Source organism: Triticum dicoccoides, chromosome 5A (assembly GCF_002162155.2).
Source record: "Triticum dicoccoides isolate Atlit2015 ecotype Zavitan chromosome 5A, WEW_v2.0, whole genome shotgun sequence".
In the NCBI taxonomy this organism is placed as follows: domain Eukaryota; kingdom Viridiplantae; phylum Streptophyta; class Magnoliopsida; order Poales; family Poaceae; genus Triticum; species Triticum dicoccoides.
In genome coordinates, this window is record NC_041388.1 from 629,226,869 (window position 1) to 629,245,170 (window position 18,302).

An 18,302-nucleotide genomic window follows, 5' to 3' on the forward strand; every position below is an offset into this window, starting at 1 on the left:
CCATGGCCCGGTCATTATTTGAACCGTTTTTCTCAACCAGCTACTACACATATTACGAGGCGGTTTTCTTGGCATGTCTTGTCGAAGCAGAGATCGTGTCCCCTTATCACGGGATTCTCATCAATACGGGTGTGGGTTACCCAACTGCGCCTGCTGGTATGACTCCTCAATTTTAGGCAAGTTCCGAACGGCCACGCGGAGGACGCTTGATATTCATCCTCTTTATAAAGGGGCCAAGGTTGTCCTTTTCTTCTCGCGCTCGATCCTTCCCTTCCCCCACCTTGAGTTCCAACACCCAAGGCTCAGGCTAAGCGCTTCGGACCTTCAACCATGTCCGAATCCAACCTTCAAGGCTGGTGGATGGCCTCTTCTGTCACAGAGGAGGACATCAAGAAGCTAAGAGAAGCCATGTATCTGATCGCGGAAATCTCGCATAGGCTGCCCGCTCAAGGGCAGGTCATCCCCACTCCCGAACCCAACAAGAGTGTCGTATTTGTTTCCCACTTCCTCTGAGGGCTAGACTTTAGTCTTGATCCCTTTGTTAGAGGGCTTATGTTCTATTACGGGCTCGATTTCCATGATCTACCCCCAGATTCCATCCTTCACATCTCGTCGTTTATCGTCGTGTGTGAGGCCTTCCTCCGCATCACCCCACACTTCGGCTTATGGCTCAAGACCTTCAATGTGAAGCCGAAGATGATCGAAGGGCGACACGCAGAATGCGGAAGTGCCATAATAAGCAAAGGCGCCGATGCCCCATGGCCAAAGGGTTCCTTCCCAGAGGTGTCCAGCTTATGGCAGCGGGAGTGATTTTACATCACAGCTCCCCGAAGTACTAAGTGGGTAGCCGCCCCCGCCTTCCGTTCGGGCCCCCGCCACAACTGGCATCATGGGTCAACAAGGGGCTGGACTAGGGGCCAGTTAATGACGTGCCGATATTGCAGAGTCGCATCCGAGATCTCCTCAGGAGGGATGTCAGTCTCGTCAAGGTAATGCAAGTTATGCTAGTTCGCCGGGTCCTGCCATGCCAATGTCGATCTATCCGTATGTGGGACTTCAACTGATAACCCACAAGTGTAGGGGACTGCAACAGTTTCCGATAAGTAAGAGTGTCGAACCCAACGAGGAGCTAAAGGTAGAACAAATATTCCCTCAAGTTCTATCGACCACCAATACAACTCTACGCACACTTGATGTTCGCTTTACCTAGAACAAGTATGAAACTAGAAGTACTTTGTAGGTGTTGTTGGATAGGTTTGCAAGATAATAAAGAGAGCACAAGTAAAAAGTAGGGGTTGTTTAGATAAATACACAACTAAGTTAGTTTTAGTAAATAGCTTTTTGTTACGAGAAAGTTATTTGTCCCTAGGAAATCGATAACTAGACCGGTAATCATTATTGCAATTTTATATGAGGGAGAGGCATAAGCTAACATACTTTCTCTACTTGGATCATATGCACTTATGATTGGAACTATAGCAAGCATCTGCAACTACTAAAGATCATTAAGGTAAAACCCAACCATAGCATTAAAGCATCAAGTCCTCTTTATCCCATACGCAACAACCCCCCTTACTCAGGTTTGTGTTTCAGTCACTCACGCAACCCACTATAAACGAATCATGAACGTATTGCAACACCCTACAGCGGGGATCCCTCACGCTTGCGCGACATGGAGAGCACCATAGGACAGCACCAATAATAAAACATGCAACTCAAACCAATCTTGATCATCAAATAGCCCATAGGACAAAACGGATCTACTCAAACATCATAGGATAGCCATACATCATTGGGAAATAATATATAGTGTTGAGCGCCATTTTTAAGTAGAGATTACAGCGGGTAAGAGAGAGGTTACACCGCTGCATAGGGGGGGAAGAGTTGGTGATGATGGTGGTGAAGTTATTGGTGAAGATTACGGTGATGATGATGGCCCCTGGTGGCACTCTGGTGCCACCGGAAGCGAGGGAGAGAGAGCCCCCCTCCTTCTTCTTCTTCCTTGACCTCCTCCCTAGATGGGAGAAGGGTTAACCCTCTAGTACTTGGCCTCCATGGCATGGGAGGGGCGAGAGCCCCTCCGAGATTGGATCTGTCCCTCTATCTCTCTCTGTTTCTCTGTTCCTAGATTCTTCCCTTTCACCGTTTCTTATATTCCCGGAGATCCATAACTCCGATTGGGCTGAAATTTTGACATGATCTCTATCCGGATATTAGCTTTCTTGCGGCGAAAGAAGGGCATCAACCGCCTTACGGGGTGGCCACGAGGGTCAGGGGCGCGCCCCCTGCCTTGTGGGCCCCTCGAGCATCGTCTCGCGTGGATTTTTCTTCCCAAAAATCATATATATTCCAAAAAAATCTCCGTCAGTTTTTATTCCGTTTGATATGGATATTCTGCGAACAAAAAACATGCAACAAACAGGAACTGGCACTGGGCACTGGATCAATATGTTAGTCCCAAAAATAGTATAAAAAGTTGCCAAAAGTATATGAAAGTTGTAGAATATTGGCATGGAACAATAAAAAATTATAGATACGATGGAGACGTATCAGCATCCCCAAGCTTAATTCCTGCTCATCCTCGAGTAGGTAAATGATAAAAAGATAATTTTTTATGTGGAATGCTACCTAGCATAATCTTGATCACATATCTAATCATGGCATGAATATTAAGACACGAGTGATTCAAAGAAATAGTCTATCATTTGACATAAAAACAATAATACTTCAAGCCTACTAATAAAGAAGTCATGTCTTTTCAAAATAACATGGCCAAAGAAAGTTATCCCTACAAAATCATATAGTCTGGCTATGCTCCATCTTCACCACACAAAATATTCACATCATGCACAACCCCGATGACAAGCCAAGCAATTGTTTCATACTTTTGACGTTCTCAAACCTTTTCAACTTTCACACAATACATGAGCGTGAGCCATGGACATAACACTATAGGTGGAAGAGAATGGTGGTTGTGGAGAATACAAAAAGGAGAAGATAGTCTCACATCAACTAGGCGTATCAACGGGCTATGGAGATGCCCATGAATAGATATCAATGTGAGTGAGTAGGGATTGCCATGCAATAGATGCACTAGAGCTATAAGTGTATGAAAGCTCAAACTGAAACTAAGTGGGTGTGCATCCAACTTGCTTGCTCATGAAGACCTCGGGCGTTTGAGGAAGCCCATCATAGGAATATACAAGCCAAGTTCTATAATGAAAATCCCCACTAGTATATGAAAGTGATAACTCAAGAGACTCTCTATATGAAGAACATGGTGCTACTTTGAAGAACAAGTGTGGTAAAAGGATAGTAACATTGCCCCTTCTCTCTTTTTCTCTCATTTTTATTATTTTTTTATTATTTTTTTGGGCTTTCTCTCTCTCTCTCTCTCTCTTTTGGCCTTTCTCTTTTTTTTGTTATTTTTTTCGTCTGGAGTCTCATCCCGACTTGTGGCAATGCTCACTGGGGCAATGCTCTAATAATGATGATCATCACACTTCTATTTACTTACAACTCAATATTACAACTCGATATCTAGAACAAATATATGACTCTATATGAATGCCTCCGGCGGTGTACCGGGATGTGCAATGATCTAGTGTAGCAATGACATCAAAAAACAGACAAGCCATGAAAACATCATGCTAGCTATCTTACGATCATGCAAAGCAATATGACAATGAATGCTCAAGTCATGTATATGATGATGATGAGAGTTGCATGGCAATATATCTCGGAATGGCTATGGAAATGCCATGATAGGTAGGTATGGTGGCTGTTTTGAGGAAGGTATATGGTGGGTTTATGGTACCGGCGAAAGTTGCGCAGTACTAGAGAGGCTAGCAATGGTGGAAGGGTGAGAGTGCATATAATCCATGGACTCAACATTAGTCATAAAGAACTCACATACTTATTGCAAAAGTCTATTAGCTATCGAAACAAAGTACTATGTGCATGCTCCTAGGGGGATAGATTGGTAGGAAAAGACCATCGCTCGTCCCCGACCGCCACTCATAAGGAAGACAATCAATAAATACCTCATGCTCCAACTTCGTTACATAATGGTTCACCATACGTGCATGCTACGGGAATCACAAACCTCAACACAAGTATTTATACAATCCACAACTACCCAATAGCATGACTCTAATATCACCATCTTTATATCGCAAAACTATTGCAAGGAATCAAGCATATCATATTCAGTGATGTACAAGTTTTATGTAGGATTTTATGACTAACCATGTGAATGACCAATTCCTATCATCTCTCTAAATAGATATAAGTGAAGCAAGAGAGTTTAATTATTTCTACAAAAGATATGCCCACGCTCTAAAAAATATAAGTGAAGCAAAAGAGCATTCTACAAATGGTGGTTTTCTATGTAAAGAGAAACAGGCAATCCAAACTTCAATGATATAAGTGAAGCACATGAAGCATTCTATAAAGCCATACTCAAAAGATATAAGTGAAGTGCATAGAGCATTCTATAAATCAACCAAGGACTACCTCATACCAGCATGGTGTATAAAAGAAAAATGAAAACTAAATGCAAAAGACGCTCCAAGATTGCACATATCGCATGAACGAAACGAATCCGAAAACATAGTGATACTTGTTGAAGAAAGAGGGGATGCCTTCCAGGGAATCCCCAAGCTTAGACGCTTGAGTCTCCTTGAATATTTACTTGGGGTGCCTCGGGCATCCCCAAGCTTGAGCTCTTGCCTCTCTTCCTTCTTCTCACATCGAGACCTTCTCGATCATCGAACACTTCATCCACACAAAACTTCAACAGAAAACTCGGTCAGATCCGTTAGTATAATAAAGCAAATCACTACTCTAAGTACTGTTGCAAAACAATTCATATTTTGTTTTTTCATTGTGTCTACTGTAATATAACCTTTTTATGGCTTAATCCACTGATATAAATGGATAGTTTCATCAAAACAAGCAAACTATGCATCAAAAACAAAATCTATCTAAAACAGCAGTCGGTAATAATCTGAACATTGACCGTACTTCTGATACTTGAACAATTCTGAATTTTTTTGGAAAAATAAAAAATTTGTATAGAGAGACAGTTCAAAAAGAATCAGAACCATTTGACGTTCCAGCTAAAAATGTAAAATCACGCACTGCAACCAAAGTTTCTGTCCTGCACCGTACAGACCATCAAGCAAATGTAAACATCCTAAACGCAAACCTTGGCACATTATTTTTATAATACAATGGAATTGTAAAAGGGGATAATTATTTTTTGTTGAAAAGTTTCTGTAATCAAGATTCACAAAGTTGCCGTGAGCATGAACAAAGTTCAAGGAGCTCTCCCACTTCAACAATGCTTGTCTTTCTCACTTTCACTTTCCTTTTTTGAAAAAGTTTTGGGTTCCCCTCTTTATTTTTGTTGTTTTTAAACTATATGAAAGCACTCAACAGAAATAAATGACTCTCTAAAACTTCCGGGTTGTCTCCCTGGCAGCGCTTTCTTTAAAGCCATTAAGCTAGGCATATAGTGCTCAAGTAATGGATCCACCCGGATCCCAAGGTATATCAAAGCAAATTGTAATTAACAATGATTTGGCATTTAGTAGTGAGCACAAAGTAACATATATCATGTAACAACGAAGTCTAACTCTCTTCCTATGCATCGGCATGTCATAAAAGAACAATTCATGCACACATAGTAAAGGCCAGTGCATAGTATAAACAGTTTCTTGCAATTTTATCGTATTGGAAACATAGAGAGGTGGAGATATAGTTCCTCTCTCATAATAATTGCAAGTAGGAGCAGAAAGCACATGCATATTATATTCATCAAAATCATCATTTGTATTAGTAAGATGCAACCCATCAATATAATCCTTAATAAGTGCAAACTTCTCCGATATAGTGTAGTCGGGAGAATTCAAAAAGATAATAGGACTATCATGCGTGGATGCAATAGCAACAATTTCATGTTTAACATAAGGAACTATAGCAAGTTCATCTCCATAAGCATAATTCATATTGGCATCTTGGCCACAAGCATAGCAAGCATCATCAAAAAGGGATATTTCAAAAGAATCAACGGGATCATAGCAATTATCATAGCATTCATCCTTCGGTAAGCATGAAGGGGAATTAAACAATGTATGAGTTGAAGAGTTACTCTCATTAGAAGGTGGGCACGGGTGATCAATCCGCTCTTCCTCCTTTTGTTCTTCGCTCTCCTCCTCATCTTTTTCATCCAATGAGCTCACAGTTTCATCAACTTCTTCTTCCATAGATTCCTGCAAAATATTAATCTCTTCTTGGACAGCGGAGACTTTCTTAATAAGCGCATTAATATCAGAATTGTATTCATAATTCTCATAACAATATTTAAGGATAGCTAAATTTTCAGGTCTATAAACCGAATCATCAAAATCTTCAAACTCTTTAAACATAGATTCAATTTCATAAGCACCCATAAAAGCAACAAATTCTTCTATTTGTTCCACATCATAGTAATCATATATACCATTAGCATAAGAAGCCAAGGTTTTATTATCATTAAATTCGCATAAAAAGGGAAGGTTGATGACCCACAAGTATAGGGGATCTATCATAGTCCTTTCGATAAGTAAGAGTGTCGAACCCAACGAGGAGCAGAAGGAAATGATAAACGGTTTTCAGCAAGGTATTCTCTGCAAGTACTGAAATAAGTGGTAACAGATAGTTTTGTAATGAGATAATTTGTAACGAGCAACAAGTAACAAAAGTAAATAAACTGCAGCAAGGTGGCCCAATCCTTTTTGTAGCAAAGGACAAGCCTGGACAAACTCTTATATAAGGAAAAGCGTTCCCGAGGACACATGGGAATATCGTCAAGCTAGTTTTCATCACATTCATATGATTCGCGTTTGGTACTTTGATATTTTGACATGTGGGTGGACCGGTGCTTGGGTGCTGTTCTTAATTGAACAAGCATCCCACTTATGATTAACCTCTATTGCAAGCATCCGCAACTACAACAAAAGTATTAAGGTAAACCTAACCATAGCATGAAACATATGGATCCAAATTAGCCCCTTACGAAGCAACACATAAACTAGGGTTTAAGCTTCTGTCACTCTAGCAACCCATCATCTACTTATTACTTCCCAATGCCTTCCTCTAGGCCCAAATAATGGTGAAGTGTTATGTAGTCGACGTTCACATCACACCACTAGAGGCTAGACAACATACATCTCATCAAAATATTGAACGAATACCAAATTCACATGACTACTAATAGCAAGACTTCTCCCTTGTCCTCGGGAACAAACGTAACTACTCACAAAGCATAAACATGTTCATAATCAGAGGGGTATTAATATGCATAAAGGATCTAAACATATGATCTTCCACCAATTAAACCAACTAGCATCAACTACAAGGGGTAATTAACACTACTAGCAACCTACTAGCACCAATCCCGGACTTGGAGACAAGAATTGGATACAAGAGATGAACTAGGGTTTTGAGATGAGATGGTGCTGATGAAGATGTTGATGGAGATTGCCCTCTCCTGATGAGGGGAGCGTTGGTGATGACGATGGTGATGATTTCCCCCTCCGGGAGGGAACTTTCCCCGGCAGAACAGCTCTGCCGGAGCTCAAGATTGGATCCGCCAAGGTTCCGCCTCGTGGCGGCGGAGTTTAGTCCCGAAAGGTTGCTCCTTATTTTTTTCTCGACGAAAGACTTCATATATGAGAAGATGGTCATCGGAGAGCCACCAGGGGGCCCACGAGGTAGGGGGCGCGCCCCCACCCTCGTGACAAGGGTGTGGCCCCCCTGGTCTTCATCTTTGGCGAGGATTTTTCATTATTTATTATAAGGTGTTCCGTGGAGTTTCAGGACTTTTGGAGTTGTGCAGAATAGGTCTCTAATATTTTCTCCTTTTCCAGCCCAGAATTCCAGCTGCCGGCATTCTCCCTCCTTATGTAAACCTTGTAAAACAAGAGAGAATACCCATAAGTATTGTGACATAATGTGAAATAACAGCCCATAATGCAATAAATATTGATATAAAAGCATGATGCAAAATGGATGTATCAACTCCCCCAAGCTTAGACCTCGCTTGTCCTCAAGCTAAAAGCTGAAATTGAAAAATATGTCCACATGTTTAGAGATGAAGGTGTCGATAAAAATAAAATACGGACATGATGGCATCATGATCATTCTTATAAATAAAATTCAATCATAATTGTCGGGGAACTATTCCACGAGCACCTATGGGACCGGCGGACCGAGCCCCTTTCGGTTCGGCGAGGGGGGGGGGGCGAAGATCGCACGAAGAGCAGATCGAGGCGAAACACGCGAGCAGTTTACCCAGGTTCAGGCCGCACGGATGCGTAAAACCCTACTCCTGCTTTGTGGTTTGTATTGAGTTCTTGCTCGGGAGCGCTGAGTGCTACAGTACACACCAGCAGCTAACGAGACCGAGCGTGAGTGTTCTCTCCTCCCTCCCTCCCCTCTACGTTGCGCATGGGCCTCCTTTTATATGCTCAAGGGGTCACCGACAGGTGGCAACGTAGACAAGGGTATAAATGGAAAGGTGTTGCGGTTGGTACAGCTACCTGCTACAGTGTATCATACCTAACCCTGACAGCAGGGGACAAGGGCATTAAATGCCCGTCTGCATCGCTCAAATAGTGCAAAAGGGACCGTCAGGGACGCCACCGCTCGCCACGATGGCAATCTTGTCAGCGCCGCTTGCCACCGTGCACCGCTGGCTGCACAGCCTCCCGCCACGTACGCCTGGAAGGGTCCCAGAGCGACACGTTGGTGGATGTGCTGGAGCGTGGGTACAGAGTGGTGGCTTGCCGCGGCAAACGCCTGGCCGCGGTCGTTGTCTTGTTGCGTCCGGGGGCTTGTCGCTCACCGGGCCTTGCCGGGACGCGTGGCGCGTCGCGGCAAGTTCCTTGAGATGCCTTGGTTGGCCTTCACGGCAAGCTCCTCTTGCCGGGGTCTTGTCTCCTTGGCTTGGATACTTTGTCCTTGAATGGCTCCAAAGGAACCACGGAGGTCCTTGGCGGTCACCCGGCAAGCCTTGCCGCGGGATGCTGCGACTGCCCGTGCACAAGTTCGGGAAACTAGGGTACCCCTACTCTAGTACACCGACAGGAGCCCCCGGGCCTGGGCCATACACGGTGCCGAGCGCTGTTGGGCCAGGCCCAAAACAGGGCACGGGCACGCGCGGCCTGGGTTATGCCGTATCTCTCCCCGTATCCACCGCGCCCTCCCCGAACGGCACGCGTTGAATGCGGCATCGTGGGAGAGATCGTGGGTGGTTTCTTTATTCGGAAAGGCGGAACGTCCGCCCCCTCCCTTTTTATAAGCAGGGGAAACAGGGGTAGTTCGCCCATTCACCGGTTGCTACTCCAATCTCGGAAACCTCCGCCGCTCCCTCGTCTTCCCAAAGCTGAAAGAGAGCAGCGCCCCGCCCCCCATCGCCACCAGCACCACCAACGCCGTCGACATCCTCCACCACTTCTGCCATGGCTCCGAGAGCCGACAAAGGGAAGGTTGTGAAGTCGACCGAGGCGCAGCGGCTTGCGGCGCTGCTAAAGGAGCGGGAAATCTTCCCCCCAAGCTCGCCGCGAGGGAGATGAGGGAGGATTACTACCTCTTCTGGTCGACGGAGACGCGAGCGCATCCGCGCATGAAGGTACTTCCAGCCGCCGCTTGGAAAACGGCTCCAAATGGATATCCTTTCTTCGCCTTGTTCTTCTACTGTGGGCTCTGCCCGCCTTTCTCTGAGTTTTTCTGCGATATTATGAACACCTACGGGTTCCGCCTCCTTGACTTCACCCCCAATGCTGTCCTGACCATGGCAGTTTTCGCACATCTCTGCGAAAACTTTGTCGGAGTCTATCCAAATGTAGCCCTTTTTCGCCACTTCTTTATGCCCCGAGTAGAGAGAGGAGAGCCTTTATCCGGCGGAATCGCCTGGATCTCGAGGGCCGGCAAGAAGGACACTTATCTGGAGGGAGAGTTCCGCGGCAAGTGGGAGGAATGGAGAGCAGAGTGGTGCTGGATTGTCGAGGAGAACCCGCAGCCATTTACCGCCCGGCGCCAAGCCCCAGTAGCACGCGGCAGCGATTGGAGTGATGTGGCCCCAGAAGACGATAGGCTGAAGATTGCCGTCACCCGAATCCAATGCCTCAGGCTTGCCGGGCTCACTGTAGGCGCTGTTGGCGCAGATTTTCTTCGTCGCCGCATCGCCCCCCTGCAGGAACGAAGGAGACCCGCCTGGGAATTCAAGAATGCGGCGGATATCATGAGGCTGCGTCCGGGCCTCAACTTCAACTTCACTGTTCTGGAGCTTAACGCGATGCTCTAGGAGCTGTTCAAGTACGACCCTCAACATCCCGAAGTGTTCAGGTTGCCGAAGGGTGTCGTTCCGCTGTGCAACAACTCCGCGCTCGGCCGCATCTGTGCAATGATGCCGCTGTGCGATTCACATGGAATTGTCCCAACTTGGCAAGAGCCTGCAGACGACGTCATGCAGGAGTTCTTTGACGGATTGGTAGAAGTGCCGGTCCGCTCCGACGAAAAGAATAGCCTCACCCGCGACACCACCGATGCGGAGATGCAACGCATCGCCACCAGGCTGGAAGAGGCGGCGGCAGCCGCAGCCACGGGCGAGTTTGGATTCACCGTGGAGGAGGCAGAGGCAGCAGAGGCGGCAAGCCGTACCGAGCGAGAGGGGCTTGCCGGCGGAGAAGAGCTTGCCGGGCCTGACGTCGAGTCGAGCGAGCCCGCCGAGGATACGAGCGGCTCGTTGGAGATCAACTCCTCTTCCTCCTCATCCTCAGATAGCTCGCCGCAAGCAGAGCCCCCAGCTCCACCAAGAAGGCGTCTCCGCAAGGCCGGGGACATAGTGGGGCGGCGGGCGAGTCAACAGTTGCCGCGCCGCGCGACACGCTCCATCGCGGCAAGCACTGTTGCCGCGAGAGCACCTCACGCTGGTGCGGCAACTGGAGCGGGGTCCACCCGGACCACCGCTTCTGCTCCTGCCGTTTCTCACGCCGCGGCGGCAGCCGGAGCGGGGTCGTCTCAGACCACCGCCACTGTTCCCGCCAAGCGGCCAAGGGAACCTACTCCTCCGCCTCCTCGCGCCGGACGTGAGCCGGACTTCGACTTCTCCGCATTCAGCTCCGACGAGGAAGAAGAAGAGTAAGATTCTCTTGTTGTACTTGTAGTTCTTCAATTCTTGTTGTTTTGTCTTGTATTTTATTTGCTTTACTTTGAACTTATTCCTTTTTAGGACTCTGGCCCAGAGAGCAGTGAAGAGAGCCAAGGTCCCGGTGATTGTCATCGAGGACGAACCCACCGCGACAGCAGGGGGTGCGTCCGAGAAAACCTTGCCGGACCCGGCAACTGTTCTCCAGAGCAGCCCCCAGCGTAAGTATATGGTTCGCTTTCCACTGTTAGGCGCGCATGGATACTCTTTCTTTGCTGACATCTGACTGTTGGTTTGTGTAGGAGCAGAGCAGCCCCACCAGGAGCGCCCGGAGGCCGCCCCCGAAATGCCAAGGGAGAGTCCTCCGGCAAGGGAGAGGTCTCCGGCAAGGGAGAGTTCTCCGGCAAGGGAGAGTTCTCCGGCAAGGGAGAAGTCTCCGGCAAGGGAGAGCACCAGCGGCCCCTCGGCGGCGGAGACCACGACTGCAGAGCCCGGTACAGGTAATCCTCTCGCTTCAAAACTTCCCTTGGGTTCTTCTTCTTTTGATCTTCTTTTCTTTTGGATATTTGCTTGACTCTTCTCCCTTTTCCGGCCGTTAGACCCATCTGCTGCGGAGCCGATGGAGACCGAGGTTGCCGCCGACGACGCTGCTGCCACCGAAGAAGCAGCGGCGCTGACGATCCCGCCGGCGCAGAGGCTGCCAAAGCTGCCGCCGCAGAAGCAGGCGGGGGGTCTGGCGATCGTGCTGACGGCCCTGAGGCCGTAGGAGCGCCAGGCGCTACGCCGACCGCCGATCCCTCCGCCTCTGCCGCAGCATCAGGCTCTGAAGAGCCCCAGCCAGGCGTCTACTTAAAGGCCGGCGATGGCGTCTTCATCAACCTCCCCTGGGCGTCAAGCTCTAGGGCGCCGGTCGAAGGAGAGAGCTTCGGCGGAGAGGTGCTCGCCTCCGCTGGGCTGACGCTGGTTGACGCGTCGAGCAGCAGCGGCAGCGAGCCTGAGGAGGAGCGGCTGCTGCGGAAGCTGGTGTCGCTCTACCGTGCCCGGCAAGCCAAGCTGGAATCCCGCGAGGCGCTTGTTGCGAAGGCGGGAGTGGACATCGAAAAGCACGCGGAGGAGCTCCGGGGTTTCAACCAGGAAGCTCTCCGGTCCCTGGGAGAGGAGCGGGCACAACTCGCCGAGGAGCAGAAGGCCTTCCTCCTCGAGAGGGCTGAAGTCGAAGAGCAACAGCGGCTTGCCGCTGAAAAGCTGTCTGCGCAGGAGGGCGAGCTGGCGCAGCGGAAGGTCAGCCTTGACAGCCACGAGGAGGAGCTTGCCGCGCGCGAGCGAACATTCGGCGGAGCCCTCAAGCAAGCGGAGGATGCTGCCGCAGCTGCCGAGGCCGCCAAGAAGGAGCTGGAGACGAAGGTGGCGCAGCTGGAGGCCGATCTCAAGGCGAGCAGTGAAGAGCTTGTCGCGCTCAAGCGTGAGCGGGAGAAGGATGCCTACAGCCACTCAGAGCTGCAGGCTCGTCTCGCCGAGAAGGGCAAGGAGCTTAGCGCCGCCAAGGACTCCAACGCAGATCTTGAGTTGAAGCTGACTACTTTGATCAAGACGCTGGACGGCGCCAGGGAGCAGGAGGCGGCCTTGAAGGAGGAGGTCAAGGCTGACAAGGCGCTGCTGGCGAGTGCCGCTGCCGCCCAGAACACTTTTAGGGAGAATGTGGAGCACTGGACGGAGGGTCTCGTGAATGTTGCCGCAGACATTGACAGGGAGCTGGCGCAGCTGGGGATGGAGGATCTCGGGTATCCCTCCGATGAGAACCTCCAACCCAGCGCCAAGCTCATCTTGTTCTTCAAAGGCGTGGCGACGGCCCTCCAGCGACTCCGGGAGAGGATCCCAAAGCAGCTGGCCGACGAGTCGCGCAAGATCTGCGCGGGAGCTCTTCAAAAGGTGTTGGTGAAGGTGGCCTTCCGCAACCCGGGCCTCAACCTCACCAACGTCCTCAAGACCCTGCCGCCGGATGCTGATCTGGAGGCACTCAAGACCCTTGTCGCACCCGTTGTGGACAAGGTGAGCGGGATCAAGAGGATTGAGGGCGATCGCGTAGACCAGGCCGCCCGTTTTCTTCTTTTCTTGTCGCTGCTGGTCATGTTATGAGAACAATCTGTTAGAGCCGCGACAAGCTACCTTGTAATATAACTCTATTCCGGGTAATGATTGCAATGTTATCTCCTTTACTTGATTCCTTCCTTTGTATGTTTTTGCCCTACGCTTTTAGGGAACTTGCCGGCGCAGGCACCTTAGCCGCGAGCGCTGAGTGCGAGACGTCAGCAGCCTGCTGGCGGTGCCGCTACCGACAAGAAACCTTGTCGCAACTAGTCGCAGCTCATGTAAGTTGTTGAGCGGACTCGAAACAAAGTAAGGGCGCAACTAGCTACGAGTTGGTTCCTCCGCGCACAGGTTTTCCATACAAAGCATGGTCGTTCAAGGAAGATAACTTAAAAATTTAAAAAATCTGATTGCTCAAACTTTGGCAACTTAGCTTTTCTGTTGTTTGCTTCCCGGTAAGGCGAAACTTTCTTGAATGACGCCTGGTCCATACCATTATCTTCTCCTTCCCCCCCCCCCGGCAAACTTGTGGGCGAGGGAACTTTCCTTTCCTTGAGAAAAAAGAAAGAGGAGAAAATAAAGATATGGAGCCTTATGGCTCGTTGTTGCTTACCGGGGTTAGGTGCTGCACAAAGTGTCAGATAACACATGAAAAAAATAGAAAGCATGAAATTGACAAGATGTGCGGAGCACATGAGCTTTATGCACGGGGTCTGCGCCCGGCTTTGTATAAAGGATTACATGCAACAGCGGCAAGACTTGTACAAAAGGTCGTTGCCGGAATGGGTTCCAGCAACCGCGCCTTACGGGTAAAACTTACGAAGATGCCCAATGTTCCAGGAGTTGCTCACCGGAATGCCATCTTCGGTCTCAAGGCGGACAGCGCCAGGCCTAGTGACGCGTTTCACCCGGTAAGGGCCTTCCCACTTCGGCGTCAACTTGTTGGAATTCTTGGCGGACTGAACACGCCGAAGAACAAGGTCGCATCCCTCGAGACTTCTCGCGTTAACTTTGCGGCTATGGTAGCGGCGCAAAGCTTGCTGGTAGCGAGCAGCTCGTACAGCAGCCTGAAGACGGTCTTCCTCAAGGAGCAGCGCGTCATCTTGTCGCAGCTGCTCTTGCTCAAGATCATCATAAGCGAGCACTCGAGGTGACCCGTATACGAGTTCCGTGGGGAGAACTGCCTCTGCTCCATAGACTAGAGCGAAAGGTGTCTGGCCAGTGGCTCGATTTGGCGTCGTCCTGATCGACCAAAGAACCACCGGCAGCTCCTCAATCCAGTTTCTTCCGCACTTGTGCAGCCTGTCGAAAGTCTTGGTCTTGAGCCCACGCAGCACTTCATCATTTGCCCTCTCCGCTTGACCGTTGCTTCTCGGGTGAGCAACAGAAGTGAAGCAGACCTTGGCGCCAAGATCTTGGACGTACTGCATGAAGGTGCGGCTCGTGAATTGCGTACCGTTGTCGGTGATTATCCTGTTAGGGATTCCGAAGCGGCAAACAATCGACCCGAAGAACTTGACTGCTGACTGTGCTGTCACCTTCCTCACTGCTTCCACTTCCGGACACTTTGTGAACTTGTCGATTGCAACGTACAAGTACTCAAAGCCCCCGACTGCTCGGGGAAAGGGGCCGAGGATGTCAAGCCCCCAGACCGAAAATGGCCAGGATAAAGGGATCGTCTGGAGAGCTTGAGCTGGCTGGTGTATCTGCTTGGAATAGAACTGGCACGCTTCACACTTGGTTACTTGTGCAGTTGCATCCTGGAGGGCTGTCGGCCAAAAGAAACCTTGCCTGAATGCTTTGCCAGCAAGTGCTCTTGCGCCAATGTGGTGACCACATATGCCTCCATGTATCTCTGCCAACAGCTTCTGTCCATCTTCCCGGTGAATACACTTCAATTTCACGCCGTTGAGTCTTCTTCGGTACAGTGTGTTGTCGACAAACTGGTACATACTTGACTGTCGGGCTACTCTTTCCACTTCTTCTTGCTCTTCGGGAAGTTCTCCTGTCTGAAGGAAACGGACAATTTGTTGTGCCCATGCTGGAGCTTGTGGCTCGACAACAAGGACTAAAGGCACATCTGCTGCTGCGGGAACATCCGCTTCTACGGCGAGAACCTGCGGCTCAGCCGGAGCTTGACGTTCCCCGGCAAGCTTGGCGGAGCAAAACTTGTCAGGAACCTCTGCTTCAACGGAACAAACCCTAGGGCTTGCCGGAGCAGACTGCTCCTCAGCACTCTTGGTGTTGATCTTGGGCACCTTCTTGGCGGCGGCTTCGGGAAGCTCTGCCGGAAAATAGTCACCAGAAATCAACTTCCTCTTCTTGCTCTGTCCAGCTAATGGCGTTACGGACGGTCGAGTCAGCTTGAGCACAAAGATCCCTGGTTCCACAGGTAACTTAAGTGCGGCACACTTTGATAGGCCATCGGCAATGTCATTCTGAGCTCTTGGAACATGCTCCATCTGTAGGCCGTCAAAGTGCTCTTCTAGCTTTCTCACTTCGTCAACGTAGGCTTCCATCAACGGACTCTGATAGCTCTTGTTCACTTGGCGGACGACAAGCTGCGAGTCACCCCTGACAATGAGCTTCTTGATCCCAAGGTCTGCCGCGATCCTGAGACCGGCAAGCAAGCCTTCATACTCTGTTGTATTGTTTGTTGCTTGCTCCTTGGGAAAGTGCATCTGGACTACGTACTTGAGGTGCTCTCCGGTGGGTGCGACAAGCAGCACGCCAGTGCCGGCGCCTTGCAGCGAAAAGGCACCATCAAAGTACATCAGCCACTCTTTGCTTGCTTCCTCGACGGGGATGCTCGTTTCTGGAATTTCTTCATCTGGTGTTGGCGTCCACTCTGCTATGAATTCTACCAATGCTCTGCTTTGGATAGTTGAAGTACTCTCAAACTTGAGGCCAAAGCTTGACAGTTCCAGTGCCCACTCAACAATCCTGCTTGTCGCTTCTGGATTCTGTAGTACCCTCTTCAGCGGAAAACGAGTGACAACTGTGATCTCATGTGCTTGGAAGTAATGGCGCAACTTTCTCGAGGCCATGAGAAGGCCGAAAAGCAATTTCTGCACGCCAGAGTACCTTGACCTAGCCCCCTGCAGAAGGGAACTGACAAAGTAAACTGGGCGCTGTACCATTCTCTTCTGTATCTCCTCGCGCGTTTGCGCAGATCCATCCTTGTCGGGACCAGAGCTTGTCGGGGAAGCCCCCTGCTTGTTGCTGGATGCGCCTGCCGTGGTTGCTGGTTCGTCATCTGCCTCCCTCTCTGCTACTAACGCAGCACTAACCACTTGATTGGTTGCCGCTATATACATCAGCAACTTCTCTTGTGGCTTAGGTGCGACAAGTGTTGGAGTGGAGGACAGGTATCTCTTCAAGTCCTGCAGCGCAACCTCCGCTTCCGGAGTCCATTTCATTGGACCTGCCTTTTTCAATATTTTGAAAAACGGCAGGGCGCGCTCAGCAGATCTAGAGATAAACCTGCTGAGAGCAGCCACGCAACCGGCAAGTCTTCGTACATCCTTGACGCGCTTTGGTGCTTCAATCTGCTCAATGGCCTTGATCTTGTCGGGATTGGCTTCAATCCCCCGCTGAGACACGAAGAACCCGAGAAGCTTGCCGGAGGGGACTCCAAACACACACTTCTCGGGGTTGAGCTTGAGGCTGATCTTGCGCAGATTTGTAAAGGTCTCGTCTAAATCTTGAATCAGAGTTGCCTTGTCCTTGCTCTTGACCACTATGTCATCCATGTAGGCTTCCACATTTCTATGTATTTGTGGCTCAAGAGCGACATGGACTACCCTTGCAAATGTTGAACCAGCATTTTTTAAATCGAAAGGCATCCGTATGAAACAGTACGTGCCACATGGAGTGATGAATGCGGTCTTCTCCTCATCCTCTTCTGTCATGAAGATTTGATGGTATCCTGAGTATGCGTCAAGAAATGAAAGCAAGTCACATCCGGCCGTGGAGTCAACAATCTGGCCAATGCGAGGCAAGGGAAATGGGTCTTTGGGACAAGCTTTATTAACATCGGTAAAGTCGATGCAAAGCCTCCATTTCCCGTTTGCCTTGCGCACGACTACATGATTGGCCAACCACGTAGGATGGAGCACTCCTCTGACAAGGCCTGCTGCTTCCAATTTCTTGATCTCTTTTGCGATGAATTCTTGATGCTCCACTGCTTGCTTCCTGACCTTCTGCTTGACGGGCCGCGCATGAGGACAAACGGCAAGATGGTGCTCAATTACTTTCCTGGGAACACCGGGGATGTCAGACGGTTGCCACGCAAACACGTCGACGTTCGCCCGCGGGAAAGCAATGAGCGCGCTTTCCTATTTAGGGTCAAGAGTGGCACTGATGGTGAAGGTACCACCAGTGCCGTCCTCCTTGGTGGACACCTTCTTGGTCTCTGGCGGAGCTGCCATTGTCTTCTTACACTTGCCGGTGGAGCTCGATGGTGCGTCCTCGACGGCAGCGCAGCACTCCGAAGAGGTGCGCTTGCCGGAGTGGGCATCAGAACTCTTGCCGGCCTTGGTCTTCTTCTTCCCCCTGGGAGCTTCAACGGCAGGTGACTTGCGATCTGTTGCGGCTGCCGCTTCTCGGTAGATCTTGTCGGCGCAGATAAGAGCATCCTTCTTGTCGCCAGGGACAGAGATGACGCTTATCGGGCCTGGCATCTTCAGCATGTTGTATGCATAGTGAGAGGCTGCCATGAACTTGGCGAGTGCTGGACGGCCGAGTATCCCATTGTAAGGCAATGGAAAATCGGCAACGTCAAAAGTGACCCTCTCAGTCCTGAAGTTCAACTCGCTGCCAAATGTTACTGGCAACGTGACCTTCCCCTTCGGCTTGCTCCTTCCCGGGTTGATTCCTTGGAATGTGCCGGTCTCTTCAAGCTCGCTGTCAGGGATCTGGAGTTTCTGGAGTACAGCGGAGGAGATCAGGTTCAAGCCGGCCCCGCCGTCAACTAGCATCTTAGTGACCTTGAGGTTGCGGATAGTTGGTGAAACCAACA